The following is a 22363-nucleotide window of genomic DNA, read 5'->3' on the forward strand; positions in this document are numbered from 1 at the left end:
TGAAAATTAAATCATGTAAACAAATTAAGAAAATGCCAATCTAAATAACTGATAAAGTTTTCAAGTATTTACGACTTATACTTTTGGAATAATAACAAATATTTAAAATCGTTTGTGGATAAATCGTTATCGTTACGCTATTTCGTAAGAATTTAAAATTCAAACGCACTTAAAATTTTTCCTATAATGATGCTTCGAGCTTTCTGTATAGCTACTTGAAGTAAAACTTATAGAAAACTTAGTGTTGTATTTTCAATCCTTAGTTGTAAACGCAAAAAATTTTATGATTTTTCAACTTCAAAATTACTTGCAAATTTTCGCGTTTTCGACAGATTTTGTAAAATTTTGAACTGTATAAACGCTTATTAAAAAAAATTGTGACTTACGATTTTTAATTTTTTTTAGCTACAATAAGAACAACTCATAATGAACCGTGTATTAAATTTTCAAGTTTTTTTGGTCGTCCAATATTTTTTTACCGACACTTCAAAAAAAAATTCTCAAAAAAATCGAAAATTTCAGTGGTCTATAAATAACTCAAAAAAGTCGAAAATTTTTGAAAATTAAACTGTATATAGATATCACTAACATTAACATTTGGTGAAAATTTCAAGTATTTACAGGGATTAGTTTTTGAATGACAACCAAATATCGATTTGGTCAAAAACGGGTTTTGCGTAAAAATTCCCGTTTTTCTGTCATTTTTGTTTTGTTTTTCTCGATTTTTTTGAATACTGTTGGAAAATGTTTACTTTTGACCTTTATAATGCACTAAGGATCTTCAATTTTACATCGGAAACCACCCCCAAAGTTTGAAATCGAAACATTACTTCGACTAGTTATGCTGTACACAGACACAAAAAAAAAACACACATCATTGTACAGTCAATACATTCATCACTTCGTTCAGAATCAAAAAAAGGTATCTGATGTATGTATTATATATAAAAATAAAAATTTATAGTAGATTTCATACAATAAAATGGCTATAAATTATTAAACTTTACCTAATTGTTTCCCTCGATGAGCATGGTGTTTGATTAACAGCTCCCAAGAAAAAAGGTGCCATAACAGATTCTATGGCCTCTGGATTGTGACTTAAAAATAATATTACAATAAAATTGTATTATATAATTAAAAATCATACTAGTACATAGATTAAGTTTAATTATAATTTTTTTTTTAATTAATATTATAGTTATGGTATTATACATTTGGATAACAATCTAAAAATTATTACACTTAAAACTTTACCTAATTATTTCCTTTGATGAACATGGTGGTTGATTGTCAGCACCTAAGTAACATGATTCTACAATAGATTCTGCGATTTCTGGATTGGGACTTTGTTAACATAATTTTAGTGAATTGTATTAAATTAATAATAATATATAGGTACCTACCTCTTAGTCTTATCACGAATTCCTAGAATATTCATCACTCGAGAACTCAGCGATTTTTTAACTGATAATTTTTTTGATGCTCAGCGACGAGTTTTTTTGTTGAGTTGATTCATTTTCACGTGAATAAATAATTTAAAAATATATAAACCGTAATAAAAATCTAGAGAAAATGTATTAGTTACTAGTTTACTACTACCAATAATTACTGGCGTGAACAGTTAGACATGCAGGATGTCAATATTTGAATCCATTTATTTCAATATTTAATGTTTTATCATTAATAATTAAATAATTAAATAATTGTTATTTATTTAGAGACTTTATGTTATGTTATCGACGACGTGAATAAGATAACACATAAAGACATATACGAATCAAACATATTACATATAAATTATAATTGACCTAAGTGGCTTAGTCCTATCGGCTATACAAATTATCATTCGCAGCATTTTTTTTTTTGAAAATATATACATAACTTTCAAGAGTCTCCGTAAAACTCAAATTTTACATAGATAGGTAGATACTTTTTATACACAAGTATAATTCTATAATTATCATATCATAACCTAACCTACGTATTTTATACTGAAGATTATAGCATAAAATATTATTCATAAATAATATATAAATGAATCACTAATTGAAACAAAAATTACTAGGGTACGTTATAAAATAAAAATGAGTGGGCGGGTGGGTAAATTTTTTTAACTGCTCGTGCTCTCAAATTACCTTTGTGCGCCAATAGAGGAATATAATTACTACAATACTTGCACCTTACAAATACAATATAAATTAATAAACAATACAATACGTAATCTTGAAAAATATATTCGTAAATTAGTAAAATTATATAAATCGTTTAATGTTTCAGAAAATTTTGTTTGACAGACAATAATAAAATTGGCGTATATTATGATGATTAAATGTTAATTAATATACAAAAACAATAATTTGTGTACTTAGTATTATGAAATATTACATATTTATTTATCCATCGTTGATAATTTTTTTCACAGCGTATGATTTTAAGTTTTTTACATAATATACAGTTATACTGATTTAAATGTAAAAAAATTGATCTGAAATATCAAATATCCAATTTTATCGAATAGTTTACTACAGTTTGAAAAAAAAAATTGTTTGAATCGGACGTTTTCTCGCTGATTAGTTACAGTTTTAAGATTTGGTTCCATTTTGCGTAAAATACGATAGTAATAGGAATACAAAAATTGGAAAAAAATGTAAAATAATATTATTCAATGACAAAATTATTATTTTCATATTGACAATTTGGCTATTTATAACCATCGCGCGGCTGAGATAGATAACCAGTTTTGACCTATGGAGCGGTACCGCTGCTTATGAACGCGGGGTGGTGGCAGAAGTACTGTTCAAAATGCTGCCACTGTAGTCACTAGAGCAGCACATGACGACGGCGAATTCATGATTTTTTTGCCAAAAACATACTTTTTTATTTCCAATAGTACTCAGGCCTCGTTGATCGTAGAAACATGATTTTAGTATCAAAATAATCACGAGAAGTTGTACTTAAAAATCTTGGAACAGATTTTCGATACCTCAATTTGCTGATTTTATATAATTTTTTAAAAAAATTAAAATTTGTTACAAACTTCAAATGCAAATAAAATTGGTTAGAAAATATAAAATAAGTTTTAATTTTTTTTGAGCTTCTTTTCGTTGTTTGCGCAGAAACTACTTTCAGTAATATTTTTTTCAATAAATTTTTGCAAAAATCTTAATCTCTCAAAATGTATATATATAGATATTTTAGATGCTCCCGATCCTGATTTAACAATTTTACATTTCTTTGATTCCCTTAATTAGTTATAACGAAGACTTTTCCATTTTTTTTGTAATGTTACCCCTATAATGGATAAAAATATCATAAATTAAAAAAAAAAATATTTCGGATTTTACAGATACTTAGCAAGTGGGTGTTCTATTAGTGAGTTTCACTATGAATATAAGATTGGAAAGTCTACTGCATCTGGTATTATTCGTCGTGTTTGTGAAGTGATTTGGAGAAAATTGAAAAATATGGTCATGCTGGAACCCACTAAGGATAATTGGATAGAAATTTCTAAAGGATTTGAAATAGGTACCTACCTGAAAATTTATAAACTGCATTGGAGCACTAGACGGGAAACACATACGTATGATACAACCACAAAATTATGGTTCACTTTATTATAATTATAAACATTTTTTTTCGCTTGTTTTATTGGCATTATGCGATGTTAACTGTTGTTTTACTTGGGTGGACATTGGTGCTTATGGTAAGAATAGTGACTCAAGAATGCATGTGCATGAACTTTATATTCAAAACTGAAAAAACCTTGAATATTCCTGATCCAAGTCCTATCAACAATTCAGATGAAACCATATTGCCATATGTCATAGTAGCTGATGAAGCTTTCGATATGTTGGAGAACTTATTGAGACCGTACGGTGGAGAGTTATTATCGTTCGAAAAAAACATTTTTAACTATCGCTTAACTTTAGCACGAGCCACGAAGATACATTGAGTGTACTTTTGGTATTATTAGTAATAAATGGCGTATATTACATCGTCCACTAGACGTGTACATCGATTTTGCAGAATATATTGTGAAAGCAATTTGAGTACTCCACAATTATGTAAGAACACTAGATGGCTGCAGTTATGAAGATACATTTTTTCAAGGCTGGGCATTAACGAGTTAAAAATTTAATTTAATTTAAACTTTTTAACTTAACTAGTTACTTTTGGGTATTCATTAACTTAAATATTAACTTACTAAATTTATTTTTTAAATAACGTGAAATTAACGAATTAATTTATCATTTTAAGAAATAAGTTCAGTTAATTTTTAACGCAATTTTTTTATTAGCATAAAGATGAATGATATTTATTTACGTTTGTAGCGGGATATTTCCCGAACGGCCACTACTATTATTATTATTATTATTATTTCTATCATTATTATTATTTTATCGGACGCCTAGCCGACAGCCGTTAGTAGTAGTCCAGCGACATTCGGCGATATTGTAGGCCGTGGCGCTCGTCGCTTTTTATTTGTATTTGAGTATTAATTATTATTTTTTTATTTTACGCCAGGCGGTCCCGATAGTGGCGGGATACTGGCGAAGTGTTGTGTACTAATTATTTATACATCTATATATATAAGTGTAATAATTTTTCGTAATACTATGCAATAAATGTCAACGCGTATAACTATATTTTTGTTGTTCCTGACTTAAGTGCCCTCTGACCTACAAATTCAGAAGTGGAATTCGTTTGGGTAGTATTTGAAATCAAGGTGTTTCGAAATTAGAACGTAAGTGTGTATTATTTCATTATAAGTCGAAATGAGCGAAAATTCGGCTTCAACGTCTAAAGCTGGTCACGAGGTTTTGTCGCCGAGACGATTGCGTAATGGTTCGGTTTTGCCCAATTCTAGTGACGTCATAACGTCAGTGAATAATCGAGCGAATGAAGATACCGATTCTCAACGACCATCGTCAGTGTTACCACAGTCGCACCCAGTACCAGTTGACAATCAGTTATTAACCAATGCACTGTTATCGCTAATGGAGCAAAACAAAGTGTTGTTGTCAAGATTGGTAAATGATAGTACACCACCGCTTGTGCAATCATGTGTACCCAATAATAATGGTTACTATGTTATGCAAGATTTTAATCACTCACTTACTGATTTTTCTGGACGTGAGTCTAACGCGGAGGCTCGAGCATGGTTGCAGTCGATTGAGAGTGTAGCAAAATTACACAATTGGCCTTATAATTTTAAATTAGAAACAGTTCGGTCGAAGCTCATAGGCCCATCCCATAATTGGTACGTCGGTCGTACTTTTTCGAACTGGACTAGTTTTGTTGATCAATTTACTAACACTTTTGTGGGACATGAGCAATGTACTGTTGATCGTGTAAAAATAATGTCTAGTCGTGTTCAGTTGAAAGGTGAATGTGTTATTGAGTACTTCCACCACAAAGCTCGGTTATGTCGCGAGATTTTATTGCCGTTTAGAGAAGTTAAAATGCAAATAATTGAGGGATTATATTATCACGATATGTGTAATTACCTCATGGCTCGAACTCATATGAGTGAAGATGATTTTTTGACAGATATAAAATCGTATAATAATTTGCGAAATGCAAGGTCTAGTCGATTTCGGTCGGCAGAAACTACGGAATCGTTCAATAAGAACAATGGATTTTCGTCCAACCGTCACACAGATGTTAAGAACCGTGATACCGTCCAACGTTTACCACCTGAGATGAAGTCCAGTGTACCAAAGGATATGTCCAACGTCACATGCCACCGGTGTGGTATAAAAGGTCATATTGCTCCAGCGTGCACAGCCAAGGTACAACAAAATGAAAAACGATCCTGTTTCCGGTACAATGGTCATGGATATCTAGCACGAGATTGTCCACAGAATAGAAGTAACCAACATCCAGCCAGTCAGACGAGTGATCATGGTGAGAATGTGTCAATATTGGAAAGACCCTCCCAAGATATTGTACCCCCGTATACATTAAGTGCCAAAATTATGTATCCTAATGGTAATTGTTCTAGTATAACTGCTCTTATAGACACAGGTAGCCCTGTTAGCCTCCTTAAATTAATGGTAGTCTCGTATACATCTGGTATTAAACCACCTCCCTCAGGTTTAATTGGTATAAATGGTTCTATGCTTAACATTATTGATGAATTTTTTGCTGACTTACACCATGTCAATCTTGATACACCAATAAATTTGAACTTTAAAGTAGTACCTGATAGCACAATTCAAACTGATTGTCTGTTAGGACGGAATTTTCTTGCACACCCTCGAGTTAACTTATCAGTAATAGATGGACAATTTATTATCACTTTTAAACAAACTGACAACGTTCCATTTAACGAAATATTATCTTTAGATTTTGACTTGAATAATTATAGTGAACTTGACATTGACTTGAATATAAATGATAAATTAAGTAATGACGTTATTACCAGTGTAAAACGAATTTATATTAATAATTATGTTAAACATTGTGCACAGGATATTGATGATGACCTCCCTGAAATGCATATACAGCTAAAAGCGCATAATTCTTTTTATTTCCGTCCACGACGATTATCATTTTATGAAAAAGAAAAATTACAAATAATACTTGATGACATGCTTAAAAAACACATTATACGTCCGAGTACGTCCGAATATAGTAGCCCGATTGTTCTTGTAAAGAAAAAAAGTGGAGATCTGCGAATTTGTGTCGACTATCGCGAGCTCAATAAACATATTGTAAAGGATAGGTATCCATTGCCGTTAATTGACGATAATCTGGATTTACTCCGTGGGAAAAAATATTTTACTTGTTTTGATTTAAAAGACGGATTTCATCATATTTATGTAGCTAAAGATTCAATAAAATATACTTCCTTTACAACTCCACTAGGACAATTTGAATACTTAAAATTGCCATTTGGTTTAGCGACGGGTCCTGCTTGTTTTAGTAGATTTATTAAAAATATTTTTGACGAATTTATCAGAAAAAAAGAAGTAATTGTTTATTTTGACGACATTATGGTGGCCACTGAAACAATAGACGAGCATCTCGATATATTAGCTAGAATATTAACCACCATGAAAAACCAAAAATTGGAAATTCGCTTAGATAAAACTCAATTTTTAAAATCCGAAGTTATTTATTTAGGTTACCGCGTTAATGCTGACGGCATTCAGCCAAACCCAAAAAACGTTGCTATTATTGATAATTACCCTATACCGTCGAATCAAAAAGAACTCCATAGTTTTATCGGACTTGCATCTTACTTCCGGCGATTCATCCCAAACTTTGCGTTATTAACTCAACTATTATATAAGTTATTAAAAAAAAATGTTATTTATGAATTTGGGGAGGAACAACTAAAATCATTCGATATTATTAAATCAAAACTTAATGCTCAACCACTCTTATCTATTTATGACCTTAAGGGGATTGGAAGTGCTCCATTTCTAAGGAGTAAACGATAGGCATTTAGTTTAACAGTTGAAGTCGCTTACTGCTGTTGTGTGAGTAATAAATGCTCATTTGTGTGAGTGTCCAACACGCCACCACTACTACCCGCATATTCAACAACGGTGCGATATTCATCAAAATATCGAAAACCGGTTTTAGTCAACTAACTTTATCTAATAATACAATAACAATAGTCATTAAGTCGCAATTAGAGTAGTATGCGTGTGTGACCCATATTAGGTCTGCTAAATAATTGCATAAAATAAAAATCACAAATAATTCATTCATATAGTTAAAAATAAAAATTTTATAAAAAAAAAGTTTTAGAACGAATATTTATAACATCTAATTATTAATTAATTCCAACACAAGCTTTTAGCTTATAAGAAGTGTGCAATTTTTGCTTGTTTAAATTTCTTGTATTGCAAAACATAAATAAATATACAAAAAATCAAGATGGATTAGAAATAAAATTAAAAACTAAAGGTTACAGAATTAAACAATTTTTTCGGGAATGCCTGGTCTTATTGGTAATCCTCGATCAAACCTAGAATCGATTATTTCTGGAAGTAATGACTCCATATATAATCGAGTAACAAATGGTTCAATTTTAGTATTCCAAAATGATTCATCTCTAGGTATTTTATCTATCACAAAACCTGCCAAAATCATATACATTTAAAAACGACAAAAAACGACAAAAAACGACTAGGTATATAATAATTTGATTACCTTTGGGACTCCATACAACAAAATAACAATATTTTTTTTCGGTAATATTAAGTTGGCCCTGTACTTGGAAATAATAATTGTCTGTTTTTTTTAAAACAAGCTTTCCCTTATAATCAGTCATATACTTTAATTTTTTGAGAGTAACAGCTTCCTGTGGTGTGTATTCTTTTATACTTGACGGACATTTTATTTCTATTATCGAGTCTTCGTTTATTAACCCGTCCGGACTCGCAGCCAAATAATGCAGGGATTTATGAATAAATAAACCTGCTAACTGTATAGTTATTCCTAAAGTTTCTTGAACGGCGTTTCTGGCAATTGACTCATTTTCGATTCCATACCTATGTTAAATGTTAAACAAAATAATATTTTAATATAATGCATACTAATCTAACATAGTTACAAATTATAGTTATAAATTAAAATAAATCAATAAATAATATTTAGTAACTACGTCTCAATCATTAAAAAACTTTAGCTTACCTCGTAGCTGAACTTCCTTGAAAAATATCGTACAAAATATGCTTTACAGTATTTGCACGGGAAGTTGTTGGTCGAAGCTTACAAACCTTTCCAAAGTTAGACGCCGTTAGTCGATATTTTCTATAATGTTGCCACATATCATTATCTTGCTGTCCAATTGTACTTCGTTCAATTGCTACTATCTCTTCAGATTTTAATGTTATTTTTTTCAAAAATAGTTCCTTTTTATTTTGATGCTCATCAAAAGGCATATCAATTATTTCGCAACCCATTTCCACAGCTCCATAATCATCATCGGGTCCAGAAAATAATTTACGCTTATTCATTGTAAATCTATAAATAATATTAAGTGGTTGTAACGTGATATTGGTTTTTTTAAATATATAAATTAAATTACGTCGGTTTTTTAAAATTTAAACGTCGTCTTCTTGATAATTCGCGCATTTTATCAACTTTTTAAATATATTTTTTTGTAATTATACCAGGACTTAAATTAGTCATTTTTTTATGTAACTGACTAATGTAGTTAGATCCCAAATTAAACGATGTCACTGCAGTATGACACCTAGCACCATACGATCCTAAAATAATAATTCAAGATTTAAAAAAAATACAAAATTACCTACAATATGATATGCTTTTATAATAATATTATACCTCGTAAAGAAAAGTTGATTCTTTTGCCACCAACGTACTTGGCAATGACGTTATTAAAACCTTCAACCACATTGTTATTGACGTTATAGATCAGGCTCGATACATGATGTGCAACTATATTTCTGGCCCCTAAGATATCAGCCCATAATCCAGAAGTTTGCATTTGAGGAACTAGATTAACTTCATTTTCTTTCGGGCCTTTACAAAAATAACTAAAAATAAATAAAATATAATTTATACATATATGTATTGTAACCCACTAACTTAATTTTAAAAATAATTATTGTTCATTTGGTTTGTAACAATTTAAAAAAAAATTAATTACCTAGCACAATCATCATGGTAGCCAAATACATGGTATGGGCTATTTAAAATATCATGTTTTAAAAGCGCGACTTTTTCATTGTGACTAAGATTCATTTCTTTTCTAAAAGCTATTGCCTTCGTCACTGCACATCTTTAAAAAAAAAATTATTATTATACATAGGTTTGTTAATTATTCATAAAAACTCATTACCGTAATTTAAGTCGTCTATCTTTTAAAATTTTCCTCAAAACTCCTGGTACTACTATCCCGGAGGTACTCTTCCGACGAGTGGATATATCCACAATACGGTTACAATAATTTCTTAGAATATGATTTACACATTCTATTTTTTTAATAAATATATCGGGTCCATAAGGTTTTGCCAATGATAATTTTTTCATGACACTTGAGTCCCCGTCACCAATAAGTTTATTAAAAATTACATTGTGCATTGACATACTTTGGCGGAAACCTTCAACAATAATGTCTGCTTCCATTGAAGTGGAAGTTCCAGCCCAGTTCTTAAAACATTTATGAACAGAAACTTCTTTCTCGTTGGATTCAGCTTTTTGACAAACAGCACAAAATTTATTTCGAATTCCCATAAAAAGTATTTTTTTTGTTCGGTATCCAATAATTGTCGCCTATATAAAATAATTTATAATGTTATTATTTTTAAAAACTACTTATTGAATATTTTATAATTTTTTAACCATAAAATACTACGAAAGCTTACGTAATTTCGACAAATTTAACGCTACTTAACCCTTTTATAAAAAAATATTTGAAGAGTTACTTAACTTTTTATATTAGGTAAATTCAATATTTATGATACTTTAAATTACTATTTTTAAGCTTTTTTTAGCTAACGAAAAATTTCTAGTTTCAAAAATCAAAAATGCGGGTAAGAAGTGGATGTCGCTCTACTGTACAGTAGTTTAATAGTGGTTACTGTAATGGATGGTATCAAATTTGAATTCAATGATATAATATCATTGTATACGAAAAACGATTCTGATCGGAGACGAGTTGTCACTCTTGGATATTTTATACAATATAATTAATATTGTTATTATTTTAAAAAAAAATGTAGGTACCTATAAATAAAACAAATTTCAAATTAATCAAATTAGATCCATTATGTTACATGGAACCTTGCTTCAAATTTTCAATCCTTAGCTATAAAAGTTAAGCATTTTATAAATTTTTAACAACTAAAGAATTTGTAAATTTTCAATTACACAAATTTTGTCAAAATTTTAACTTTAAATGGTTATAAAAAAAAATCGTGCCTATGTATTTAAATATTTTCTATCTGCTATTATATTAACTTATGGGGAACCTTGTATTAAATTTTCAAGTTTTTTGACCCAACGAATAAAATTTTATTGACAATTATAGAATAAAAAACTAAAAAACGGAAAATTTCAAACGTCTATAAATAACTTAAAAATTGATAAAATATTTAGAAAATTTTATCAAGTATAGGAATTGATGAAATAAATATTTGGTGTAAATTTCAAATTTCTACAATTATTCGTTTTTATATAAGAACAAAATAAGAATATCAGTACAATAGAAATTGAGTGAATATCTAATATTGTAATTTAAATGCTCAAAAATTTATTTTGACTTTCCGGTAGAAATTTTTTTCTTGATAAATGTAGACATATTCATGAAGAATCTTGTATAGAATTTTCAAACCTTAGATTTAAAAAGAAAAATTTTTATGAATTTCTTACTCAAAATAAATGGCAAATTTTCGTGATTTTTACGTATTTTGTCAAAATTCGAACTTTCAATGCTTATTAAAAAAAATTGTGACCATGTATTTTTAATATTTTTTAACTACTATTGCGAAAATATATTAGAAGTATTGTATCAAATTTTGAATTTATAGAAAAAAAAAACTAAAAAAGATTGAAAATTTTATCATGTATAGAAAATGCCAGTATAAACATTCAGTGAAAATTTCATGTTTCTATGGTAATTTGTTTTAGAGTTACACCAATATCTAAAATCGATTTTTTCAAAAATGCACCAACTAGATTCACTTTCGAACCGGAAAAGCTACTGAAGTTTAAAATCGAAGCATTATTTCGACAATTTCTCGTGAACACAGACAAAAAAAAAAACACAACATAGTAAAATCAACACAAATAATACAATACAAATAAAATTTGAAATGTCTATAAATTGTTAAAAAATATTTAAAATATTCTGAAAATTTTGTCATGTATTAAGAATGCAATTTTAAAGATTTGGTGAAAAATTTAAGTATCTACGCCTATTTGTTTTTAAGTCACACTAAAAATATTAATTCAATTCTACCAATAAAAATTTAAAAAAATGATGTACGATAATATAAAAATAATATAATAATAATACTTACTACACCAGAAAGGGCATTGTAGTTACTTTTCTAAGACCTTTTAGACCATGTACCGTCTGCTACAACCGTAATTAGTGGTATTCCATTTTCATTTACGTTATTTTCTTCCACTGCAAGTCTAGCCTCTTCTTTACCAGCCATTTCTATTGCTTCTATAGCTGTGTTCTCGGTATGTTTAATTAAGTCATTATGAATTTTTTGATATAACGGATTACTCATATTAGGCATATTTAAAAAAGCTGAAAATGTGTCTAGTTGTGTATACCCTTGTCCAGTATTTACGATTGCAGCCACCATTGCCGAATTTACAGGCATACTAGCACGATCTTGATTTGTAATTATTTCTTGTTTGTTACAAAAATTACACATAAAAACGAATTCAGAAAAAAATCCATTTATGATTTCTTTTACCAAAATTAAGTTTTTGAAAGTACAATCGAATGGGTGGTGGTCAATATTTTTAATGGCATCAAATAAAAACATTATATCAACTAAACGGCGACCACTACATTTCACCCTTTAAAAATTAAAAATTATTTTTTTAATTTTAATTTTCAATTTTATAAAATTAAAAGTTTTAAAAAAAAGTGCTGGACACTTACTCGACAGGTCTTATATTATTTAATGATTTTTCGCCGGTATTAGAATTTATATTTTCTCTTTCAGCCTCAATCTGCGTTCGATTATCATGTCTGTTATACAAATATAATGTAAATTATGCGTCATTTTTTACAACTTATTGTAGTTTATAATACATACTTTTGTAAGTAATTGCTACAAATAATTTCATCACCAACAGCAACCGGTGCACCTAAATCTGAAACCTGATAAAATAGATTATAATGATTTGTTCATGAAAGTTAATGGAATTAAAATATACCAAATTAGTAAACTTTAGTAGGAACTTTAGTACTTACCTGGTGATCAATTATTGGGTTTTCTTTTATTTTAATAAAATTTTTTAACTTTTGCTTTTTAGATTTAATTGTTTTACTTAAATACCGACGTTTTTTCGTCCCGTATCTATAATCTTTGTTTTTCATTTTTTTATGAGAACTTGGAATAATAAAAATATAACCAATATCTAAAGCACTGATACTAATACACTAATAATGCACTGAAACTAAACTTTAGATGGAGCGCCGGTAAGTTCTAACTACTAAGTGTCGACTAAATCCATAGATAACTTCGGGCATAATCGTACAGTAGGTATATTGTGTAAACTCATTACAGTAAAGATACCAAATTATAAATATATTGCAATTCATTTGAATTCATTATAAGTCTATTTAGGAATTATATTAGGTACGCTGGCAGCTCGCGTTGCGCGCCGGTATCAAACGTTTCCGGGAAACAATTTATGGCCCGCACGCGCATGCACAAGTCTTTACATTTGATGAAATAAAATATTTTGTTCCGACGAGGAAACAATTTCAATCAATGAAGACCTAAAAGCCTGACAAAAATACGTCAACTCAAAATGATCATATTTTAATTCTGTAAAAATATTTGTACTTGTCGTTGTGTTTTTTAGGTTATTGCGGAAGTCAATTTTAGAATAACTGTTTAACATTCTTAAAAAAGGCACTTAAGTAAATCTAAAAATTAAAAAAAAATTTAGAAACTCAAATAAAATTTAAAAACAATTTTTTAAAAAATATCAAAAATCGATTTCCATAATAACCTAGAAAAAAGGTCGATCAACTCAGATCTTTTTACAGAATTAAAATATGATAATTTTAAGTATGCGTAATCTTGTCAGGCTTTTAGGTCTAAAACGTGAAATAAATATGCTGCTTCCAATCGCCTTAACGCTCAAACCGAATTACATTGTGACGCGAGTAGTCAATGGTAACCCACCTTCAAGGGTATGGTGCAATATTGCTGCAACAACAAAATGACAATAATTTCCACCCTGTTTTCTATTTTAGCCATCGAACCACTGACGTAGAATCTAGATACCACAGTTACGAACTCGAAATGTTAGCGATAGTTAATGCTGTTAAACGATTCCATATTTATTTACAAGGTGTCCACTTTAAGGTTGTTACTGATTGCAATACAGCGTTACATTAACTTTACGTAAAAAAGATATCAACCCGCGTATTGCAAGGTGGGCGTTATTTTTACAAAATTATTCGTATGAGATAGAACACCGTCCTGAGTCAAAAATGCAACACGTAGATGCATTAAGTCGTTGTCGACACATATTGGTATTGGAAGGATGTACTTTTAACCAGACACTCGCTATTAGGCAAAGTACTGACCCTGAAATTAAAAATTTAATTAAAACACTTGAAAAATCGGAACACCCCTTATTTGAGATGCGTAATGGGTTAGTGTATAAGAAACAAGGTAACAGACTTTTGTTCTACGTTCCAGCTAGTATGTATGAACAAATAATCCGAACATGTCACGATGATATGTGTCACATTGGTGTTAATCGTACAATAGAATAATATATAAAACAAGTTTATTGGTTTCCGAAGTTGGCTGAACATGTAAAAAAATACATAAATAATTGCTTGAAATGTATTATATTTTCTCCTAAGGAAGGGAAAGTAGAAGGATTGTTAAACATAATTTACAAAGACAATAAGCCATTCCAAACTATTCACATCGACCATTACGGGCCGCTCAATAAAACAAAAAATCGTTTTAGGTATATTCTAGTCATTGTAGACGCTTTTAGTAAATTTCTGATTTTATATCCCGTTCGTTCTGTCACCACTAAAGAGATCTGTTTAAAACTAGCACAATATTTTTCATACTACAGCAAGCCAGTTAAAATTATATCCGATCGTGGATCGTGCTTTCGATCTGACGCTTTCCGAGAATTTTGTGAGCAACACGAAATTAAAAACATATTATGACTGTAGTAGGATCGCCGCAGTCAAATGGCCAAGTAGAGCGATATAATCGTAGTCTCACGGTAATGCTATCTAAGTTGATGCATGAACATAGTCAAAATTGGAACGAACATCTAAATAAGATACAATTTGCAATAAATAATACTCACAATAGATCTATCAACAATACACCAAGTAAACTTCTTTTTGGTATGAATCAAGTAGGAAACACTAATGACTATATTAAAATTTATTTAGAAACATTAAACGAAAATGACAACGATAGAGAATTTGAAACAACTAGACAAAACGCATTTGATACTACACGACAAAACCAATTAAAAAATAAAGCCTACTATGATGCTAAACATAAACAAGCCAATACTTATTCTATAGGTGACTATCTTATGGTAAAAAACGTTGATACAACTCCAAATACATGTAGAAAACTTATACCAAAATTTAAGGGACCATATAAGATACTTAAAATATTACCCAACGATAGATATGTTGTGGCTGATATTGACGGATATCAAGTAACACAAATACCCTTAAATACCGTTATTGCTGCCCGAGACATAAAACCCTGGGTTACATTTAAGAAAAAATGACTAATAATTATTTTAATTTGTAATTGTATACTTTATTAAACATTTTAATTATTATTCTGTTATTATATAAATTTTATAGAATAAGACCATGATCGAGGTCGATCAATATTGTCAGGAAGGCCGAGTTGTAGCGGGATATTTCCCGAACGGCCACTACTATTATTATTATTATTATTATTTCTATCATTATTATTATTTTATCGGACGCCTAGCCGACAGCCGTTAGTAGTAGTCCAGCGACATTCGGCGATATTGTAGGCCGTGGCGCTCGTCGCTTTTTATTTGTATTTGAGTATTAATTATTATTTTTTTATTTTACGCCAGGCGGTCCCGATAGTGGCGGGATACTGGCGAAGTGTTGTGTACTAATTATTTATACATCTATATATATAAGTGTAATAATTTTTCGTAATACTATGCAATAAATGTCAACGCGTATAACTATATTTTTGTTGTTCCTGACTTAAGTGCCCTCTGACCTACACGTTTAAATTTATATTTTAAGTATAGGCTATGTACATGACTAAATGTATAGTATATGTTAAAAGATTATCCAACTATTTTAACTTATTTACTATCTTTTTGTTTAAATAATATTTTAATTTCTAATATAATTTGCGGTTAGTTTTTATATGATGGATATAATTATATAATTATTAAATTATGTAAATATAAGCAATTAGTCTCATTTTAATGGTTTAGTATTTTACCAAGTTTATAATAATAGTAGGTATCTATTTAATAAAATATTTTGTGATTACCTATTTATTAAACAATAAACATAGAGGAATATTCTATTACTAATGCATATTGTCAACGCCTCTATAAATCCTACGAGTAGCGGTTGTTCACAGAGACTATATATATATATATATATATCAACAGAGCAAGTACATAAACGGTGTACTAATAATATATTATGATACGGAACAAATGATAAATAATATAAACATAAGATATATAAAAAAAAACCTGATTTGTCGCTATTGATATTCGTCTATCCCAAATATTAGAGTAATATGGCAGCACGTACGAAGAAGCGGAAACAGGCCCACACCTTTGCACACAGGTACTGACCACGAGGTTTTGTGGTAAAGCACGTTAAGCACGACGACGGGCGGCACAAAAAGGGGCATGCACACGAATACGACATACTTGATTTATATTAAATATTATTAACTATAAACACGCAGTTCTCTCTATTGTTGAAATTCACGTCGTCGCGTCGTACTACATAGACCTTATACTCATAGACGGAACATCCAGGTGGGATGCGGGTGGGTGGTGCGGTCTTTCCTAGCGTGCCAGCAGTGATACCATTCCTTGCGACCAAAAACATTGTTATTAACACATACCATTTTATAATTACAACTTCATTATTGTATACTGCATAGACCAAAGCCAAATAGACTTATAGATTATAATCAGCTAGACCATATTACTATTATTACTATAATAGTTCTATTGTAATTTGTAAGTAGTACCTAGTATAAAATAAGTTTAATATATGCTTTTTATAAAAATGGTGAAGAAAGCAGCTCTTGGACGACAAACTATATTATATAGTATATTTAATATTATCTAACTGAACATTTTATAATAATAAATATAGAACTTGAAAAAGAAGAAGCACTTAGAGAAGAAGCTGGATATTATGCTATTGATATTATATGTTATAATATTATTGTATAAATCATGATATAATGAATATAAACATAAATAGGATCGTCATTCGACAGTAAAAGGGGAAGAAGAAAAGTAAAAATATATTTGTATAATTAATAGGTACATTATATATCTTATTTAATATTAGGTAAAAAAACACTCGTTGAAACAATTGAAAATTTCAAATCAGAACCAGAAATATAACAGTAATATACTATTGTGATAGTACGCGGTGTGTTGATTAGTCGCAGGCACAACAGAATTAAAAAATTATTGTACAATACGATAGGCCTTGTGCGCATGTGCGGTGTACGGTGTACTACCTTGATCAGCGCCCTCACGCTTGGACACCGGAATTACAACCACGTTCCGTCTATGAGTATAAGGTCCATGGTACTACCAACAAGAGAAACATTTGGAGGAAGTTGAACATTGTACAAGAACGCACGCTGCCGTAATATCGTCACTGAAAATTCGTGGAGACTTGGAAAATATGTTCATCCACGACGTCTCGCGAGGTTTTCCGATCAATAGATCTGTTGCTGAAGTTGAGATATCTATTCTCACTTCTTTTAAAGCGGTACCAGTTTGATATACCTACAAATCACTGGTGGAAAGCACAATATGGTATCATTGCATTATAATTTTAAAACATGTTTCACCTAGTTTGTACCTATATTTAACTATTTAAGTGTAAATTTTAAATTTGTTACCCTCAAATAGCTAAGTTTTTATTAAAATTATATAGTAATTATATTAATAATTATTTATTACAATTTTTTTGATAGTTAAATGTATATAATTAAAATTATGTGTTATGTTTGTTTAACAAATTATACAAATCGCTAATTTTTTTCATCTAATATAAAAATATACGATTAAAAAACAATTAAAAGAATAATTCTGTAAACTCATTCCTCAATTCCTCATTATACTGCTTGTTGCTGCAATCGGAAAAATATTATTATAGTTCTTATATTAAATTTAACTAGATTGCGATTCGAACGTTAAAAAAAAATACTAACCAAAAGGCCTTACCATCTTAATATTACTAGTTTAACAACGAATCATAATTCATATAAATCAAATTCTTTATTTTTATTTTTTATTTCAACGTCAATTCTTTTCTACCTTTTTTTCATTTTATCAAAACTCAAAAGTGTGACAGTCCAGTAACTGAGTTACAGAATTCAATAATATCCATAGTACCATTTTATATCATTGAGATGATTTATATATAATAATTTCGGAATATACGTGGATATATAACTACTGATTTCATAATAATTATTAAATACGACCATTGATTATAAATACTATTCGCGATTGAAAGCTAATATAGGTAGCGCCCTAGTCGATACTAATGATAAGGCTAACGGGGAACATGGTCGCCCAACGGCCGAGGCCCATGCTGTTTAGACAGTGTTTCTAGTTTACTTTCCACTTTTTTTTCTTACTGTTTTTTTTATAATATAAATTATATTATACAGCATACCTATCTATAGTGTCCAGTGTTCAATATTATAAATTATAATATTAATTATATTTAAGTTTTACATCTAAATATATTTTATTAAAATGTTTAATTCGGTAATTGAAATAACAGACATTATGCAATACATTGGCGATTTTAAATGACCTTTTATAGAAGGTTCTCAGATTTTAAAATGCAATCATATTTTAGAAATGGGTGTAAAATGTAGAAATGATGCATATATTCATATTTTAGGATTATGTCTGCAAACAAGTGATCTAAATGGAAAACCTCATGAAGTAAGTAAATTTTTTTCAGAAAATTTGTGTCTGTAATATTACTAAAAAGTCACTGAACTGTATTAAATTACATGCATTTTACATGTTGGTAAAATATAAATCTAATAATTTAGTGGTTCTTACAAAGTTAATAGTTGCTATTTACTATTTTAAATGTTTTTTCTTTTACCTAGCTTGAAGTTATTGTTTCAAATACTAAGGATATTTTGTCCACAAAATGCTCATGTAAAGCGGGAACAGGAAAATGCAAACATGTTGTGGGATTAATGTTAAAATTGCAAAAGTATGTACTAGACTTTAGAAACCCATAAAAGATTCATTATTTATTTTCATATTATTTTTTTAAATACCTATGTATTTAATTTTAAAATAGGACCCCTGAAAATGAATTGGAGCTATGTAGCTGTACTGGTCTTCCTCAACAATGGGGGGAAAATAGTTCTGCTTCTAAAAATATGTATAAAGCAGTTCCGTTAGAAGAGTTCTGTCATGTTCAACCTATGAAGTCTAGATACAGCCAAACCCTACCAGATACCTGATGATTTAAAAGATGACATTATACAAGAGTTATTATTAGGTAAAAATAATTTCTAGTGTTGTAAAGTATTTGAGTAAAAACTGCTGAAGAACAAGGATTAACCAAATTAAAGAAATATAATATTTAAAATATGTATAATATTAGTAGCAGTGGCGCCTAAGTTATTAAAATGTGGTTGGGCAATTAAAAAAATTGGCTCGACGTAGGCATGGACTTCGGTGCCACTGACTAGTTGTGTCTCCGATCAATTAATTGGCATTTTTTATTACATTTCTATTAATTTTATCAATTAATTTCACATTTTTTATTACATTTCTATATATAACATTTGGTAAAAGTGTTTAAAATAGTTAAAACATAAGAATCTACAAAAATATATGTATATTTCATAAGGATTTCCTGATTCAGAATTTGCTATTCATACATTTGGGCGACATGAAATACCAGAAATTCAAAATGAAAAAAAATTATCCATTTCAGAACAACATCTATTAGATTATATTTTATTAACAAATAGTTCTGTACTATTTAATGATGAGGATGAGTACCTTATGTTGATTGATAGTAAATCACAAGATGAAATTGATTTTTTTTATACAAATGTCCATGTTGATAGAAAAAAAGTTGAACAAATGTGTTCTAACACATATCAACAAACTGGTTTTTTATTAGAACCTAATTACTTAGAACCTTGTTTTAAAATGTTCAATCTTTAGCCATAAAAGTTCAACATTTAATACATTTTTAACTACAAAATAATTGACAACTAAAAAAAAAAAAAATGAAAACTGAAATATCCATAAAACAACTCATAACGAGTGAAAATGTTTTAAAAATTGTATGGTGTGTAGAAAATGAACATGTAAAGATTCAGTTAAATTTTCATGTATCTACAGTTATTCGTTTTTGAATTACACCAAAATAAATATAAATAATTGTATTAATTACCTACCTATTTGAACACTGTGGAACAGAACAAGCCTTATGGGTTTTATTAATTTGTATTTTTGGACTACTATTAAGGTAATAAGTATGATCATCCATCATACAAAATAATAATATAATTATAATATATTCATAAAATATTAAAATGAATTACAATAAATAAATAATAACGTATTAATTCGTACTTCGCGTGTGCGGACCACTATACATCTTCCCCGTTACAATAGTTCTGATGACTTCCACTAGGCAGCGCCTGTTCCGCTTTCAATCGCGAATAGATTGCTCACTGGGCGGTTTTTCGATGGTCTACAATAAAACTCTCGGTAGATGGCGATAAGAACTAGAAACATTTAATAAATTCGTATTTCATTTTTAGCCACTGTTAAATGGCCGAGTGCGGTGCGGGATTAAACAGGTTTCAGCGCTGAAACGGCCGGCATGTTGACGCGCGACGTAGCGTTATAAATAAATATAAATATTTCGTTCTAATTATTAAATTAAATATATTTTGAAGACAAATAAAAATGATATAATATATTTTAATAACAGGGATAGAAATCATACGATAGCTCAAAGGTACCATAGATCAAACGATAAAGTTTTAAATTTAAAATGTTTTTAGATATGGTTATTATATGACATTGTAATATAATATATAATGCATATATATATATACAGTTAAAATTATTTATTTTGTAAAATACGTAACTTATCTGCAATTTGTACTTTTCTTTTTCCAATCTTCAATCTTTCAATCTTCCAATCTATAATTTGCATTCTTTAAATATTTTTCTTTTAAACAACAATTCAATTACATATACATGTAATGACAATAACATTTTAAGTTTTGAAAGTTTGTATATTTTTTATTAATTTGCAGCAATGCTTTTTTTTTTAGTTGGTGTAAAATCTTTTAGATTCTGAACGAAGTAATGAATGTATTGATTTTACAACGATGTGTGTTTTTTTTTTTTTTAGATTCTGAGCGGAGCGATGAATGTATTGATTTTACCATGATGTGTGTTTTTTTCTTTTTTGTGTCTGTCATCACGTTTTGGTGCAGTAAAAGTGCTACGATTTTTTACTTCAGTACCTCGTTCGATCAGAAAGTGAATCTAGTTGGTACTTTGGGGGGGGGGGGGAATTTGGAATTCATAAATAAAATGTATTTGGGTGGGGCGGGGGGGGGGGGGTGGTCAAAAGTGAAAAATTCTTAATACTTTTCTAAATAATCGAGAAAAACAAACTAAAAATTAAGGGGAAAACTGGAAATTTTACGCACACTCATTTTTCGACAAAATCGATTTTGGTTTTTGATGTAATTTTGAAACAAATGACCATAGATACATGAAATTTTCACCGAATGTTTATATAAGTATATTCTATCCACCATGCAATTTTCAAAAATTTTGGACTTAAGTTGAACTTACTATTCATAGGCATTTGAAATTTTCGATCATTATTAGTTTTTTTTAAAATTAATATTGATAAAAATGTATTTGTTAGGCAGAAAAGCTTGAACATTTAATACAAAGCTCTTAACATATTGTTACAATAGCAGTTGTAAATAAGAGAAATTCATAGTCACAATTCTTTTTTATAAGCATTCAAAGATTGAATTTTGACAAAATACTTAAAAATCACGAAAAATCACAAATTATTTTAAGCTAGAAATTCATAAAAAAATTTCCTAAGATTTGAAAATTTAATACAAGGCTCATAATATATTTTTACAATAGCAATTAAAAAATAAAATAAATATAATATAGTCACAGTTTTTTTTATAAGCATTTAAAATTAAAAAAGCGGGTAAGTGGGTATCGCTCTGCTGTTCATTGGGGGTGGGGTGGACCTCTGACTAAGGTAGGTTAAATTTGAATGCAATGATTGGTATCATTGTATACGAAAAACGATTCTGAACGGAGACGGTTTAGCTGTCTAGGATATATTATAGATTATAAAAAATTTTCAAATCCT

The 22363-nt window shown here is 29.3% G+C and overlaps 4 pseudogenes; 2 read left to right on the forward strand and 2 right to left on the reverse strand.

The window, feature by feature from the left end:
* Positions 1–950: 950 nt before the first annotated feature.
* On the reverse strand, positions 951–1519 carry LOC149058619 (uncharacterized; annotated as a pseudogene).
* A 1228-nt stretch (positions 1520–2747) lies between these two features.
* LOC149058620 (uncharacterized) lies at positions 2748–4130 on the forward strand (annotated as a pseudogene).
* A 3799-nt stretch (positions 4131–7929) lies between these two features.
* Positions 7930–10115, reverse strand: LOC149058621 (uncharacterized; annotated as a pseudogene).
* An 8593-nt stretch (positions 10116–18708) lies between these two features.
* On the forward strand, positions 18709–19442 carry LOC149058622 (uncharacterized; annotated as a pseudogene).
* Positions 19443–22363: the final 2921 nt, after the last annotated feature.

This window comes from Diuraphis noxia, unplaced genomic scaffold, assembly GCF_037042655.1.
Source record: "Diuraphis noxia isolate RWA-SAM2 unplaced genomic scaffold, SU_Dnox_SAM2 contig0002, whole genome shotgun sequence".
Lineage (NCBI taxonomy): Eukaryota > Metazoa > Arthropoda > Insecta > Hemiptera > Aphididae > Diuraphis > Diuraphis noxia.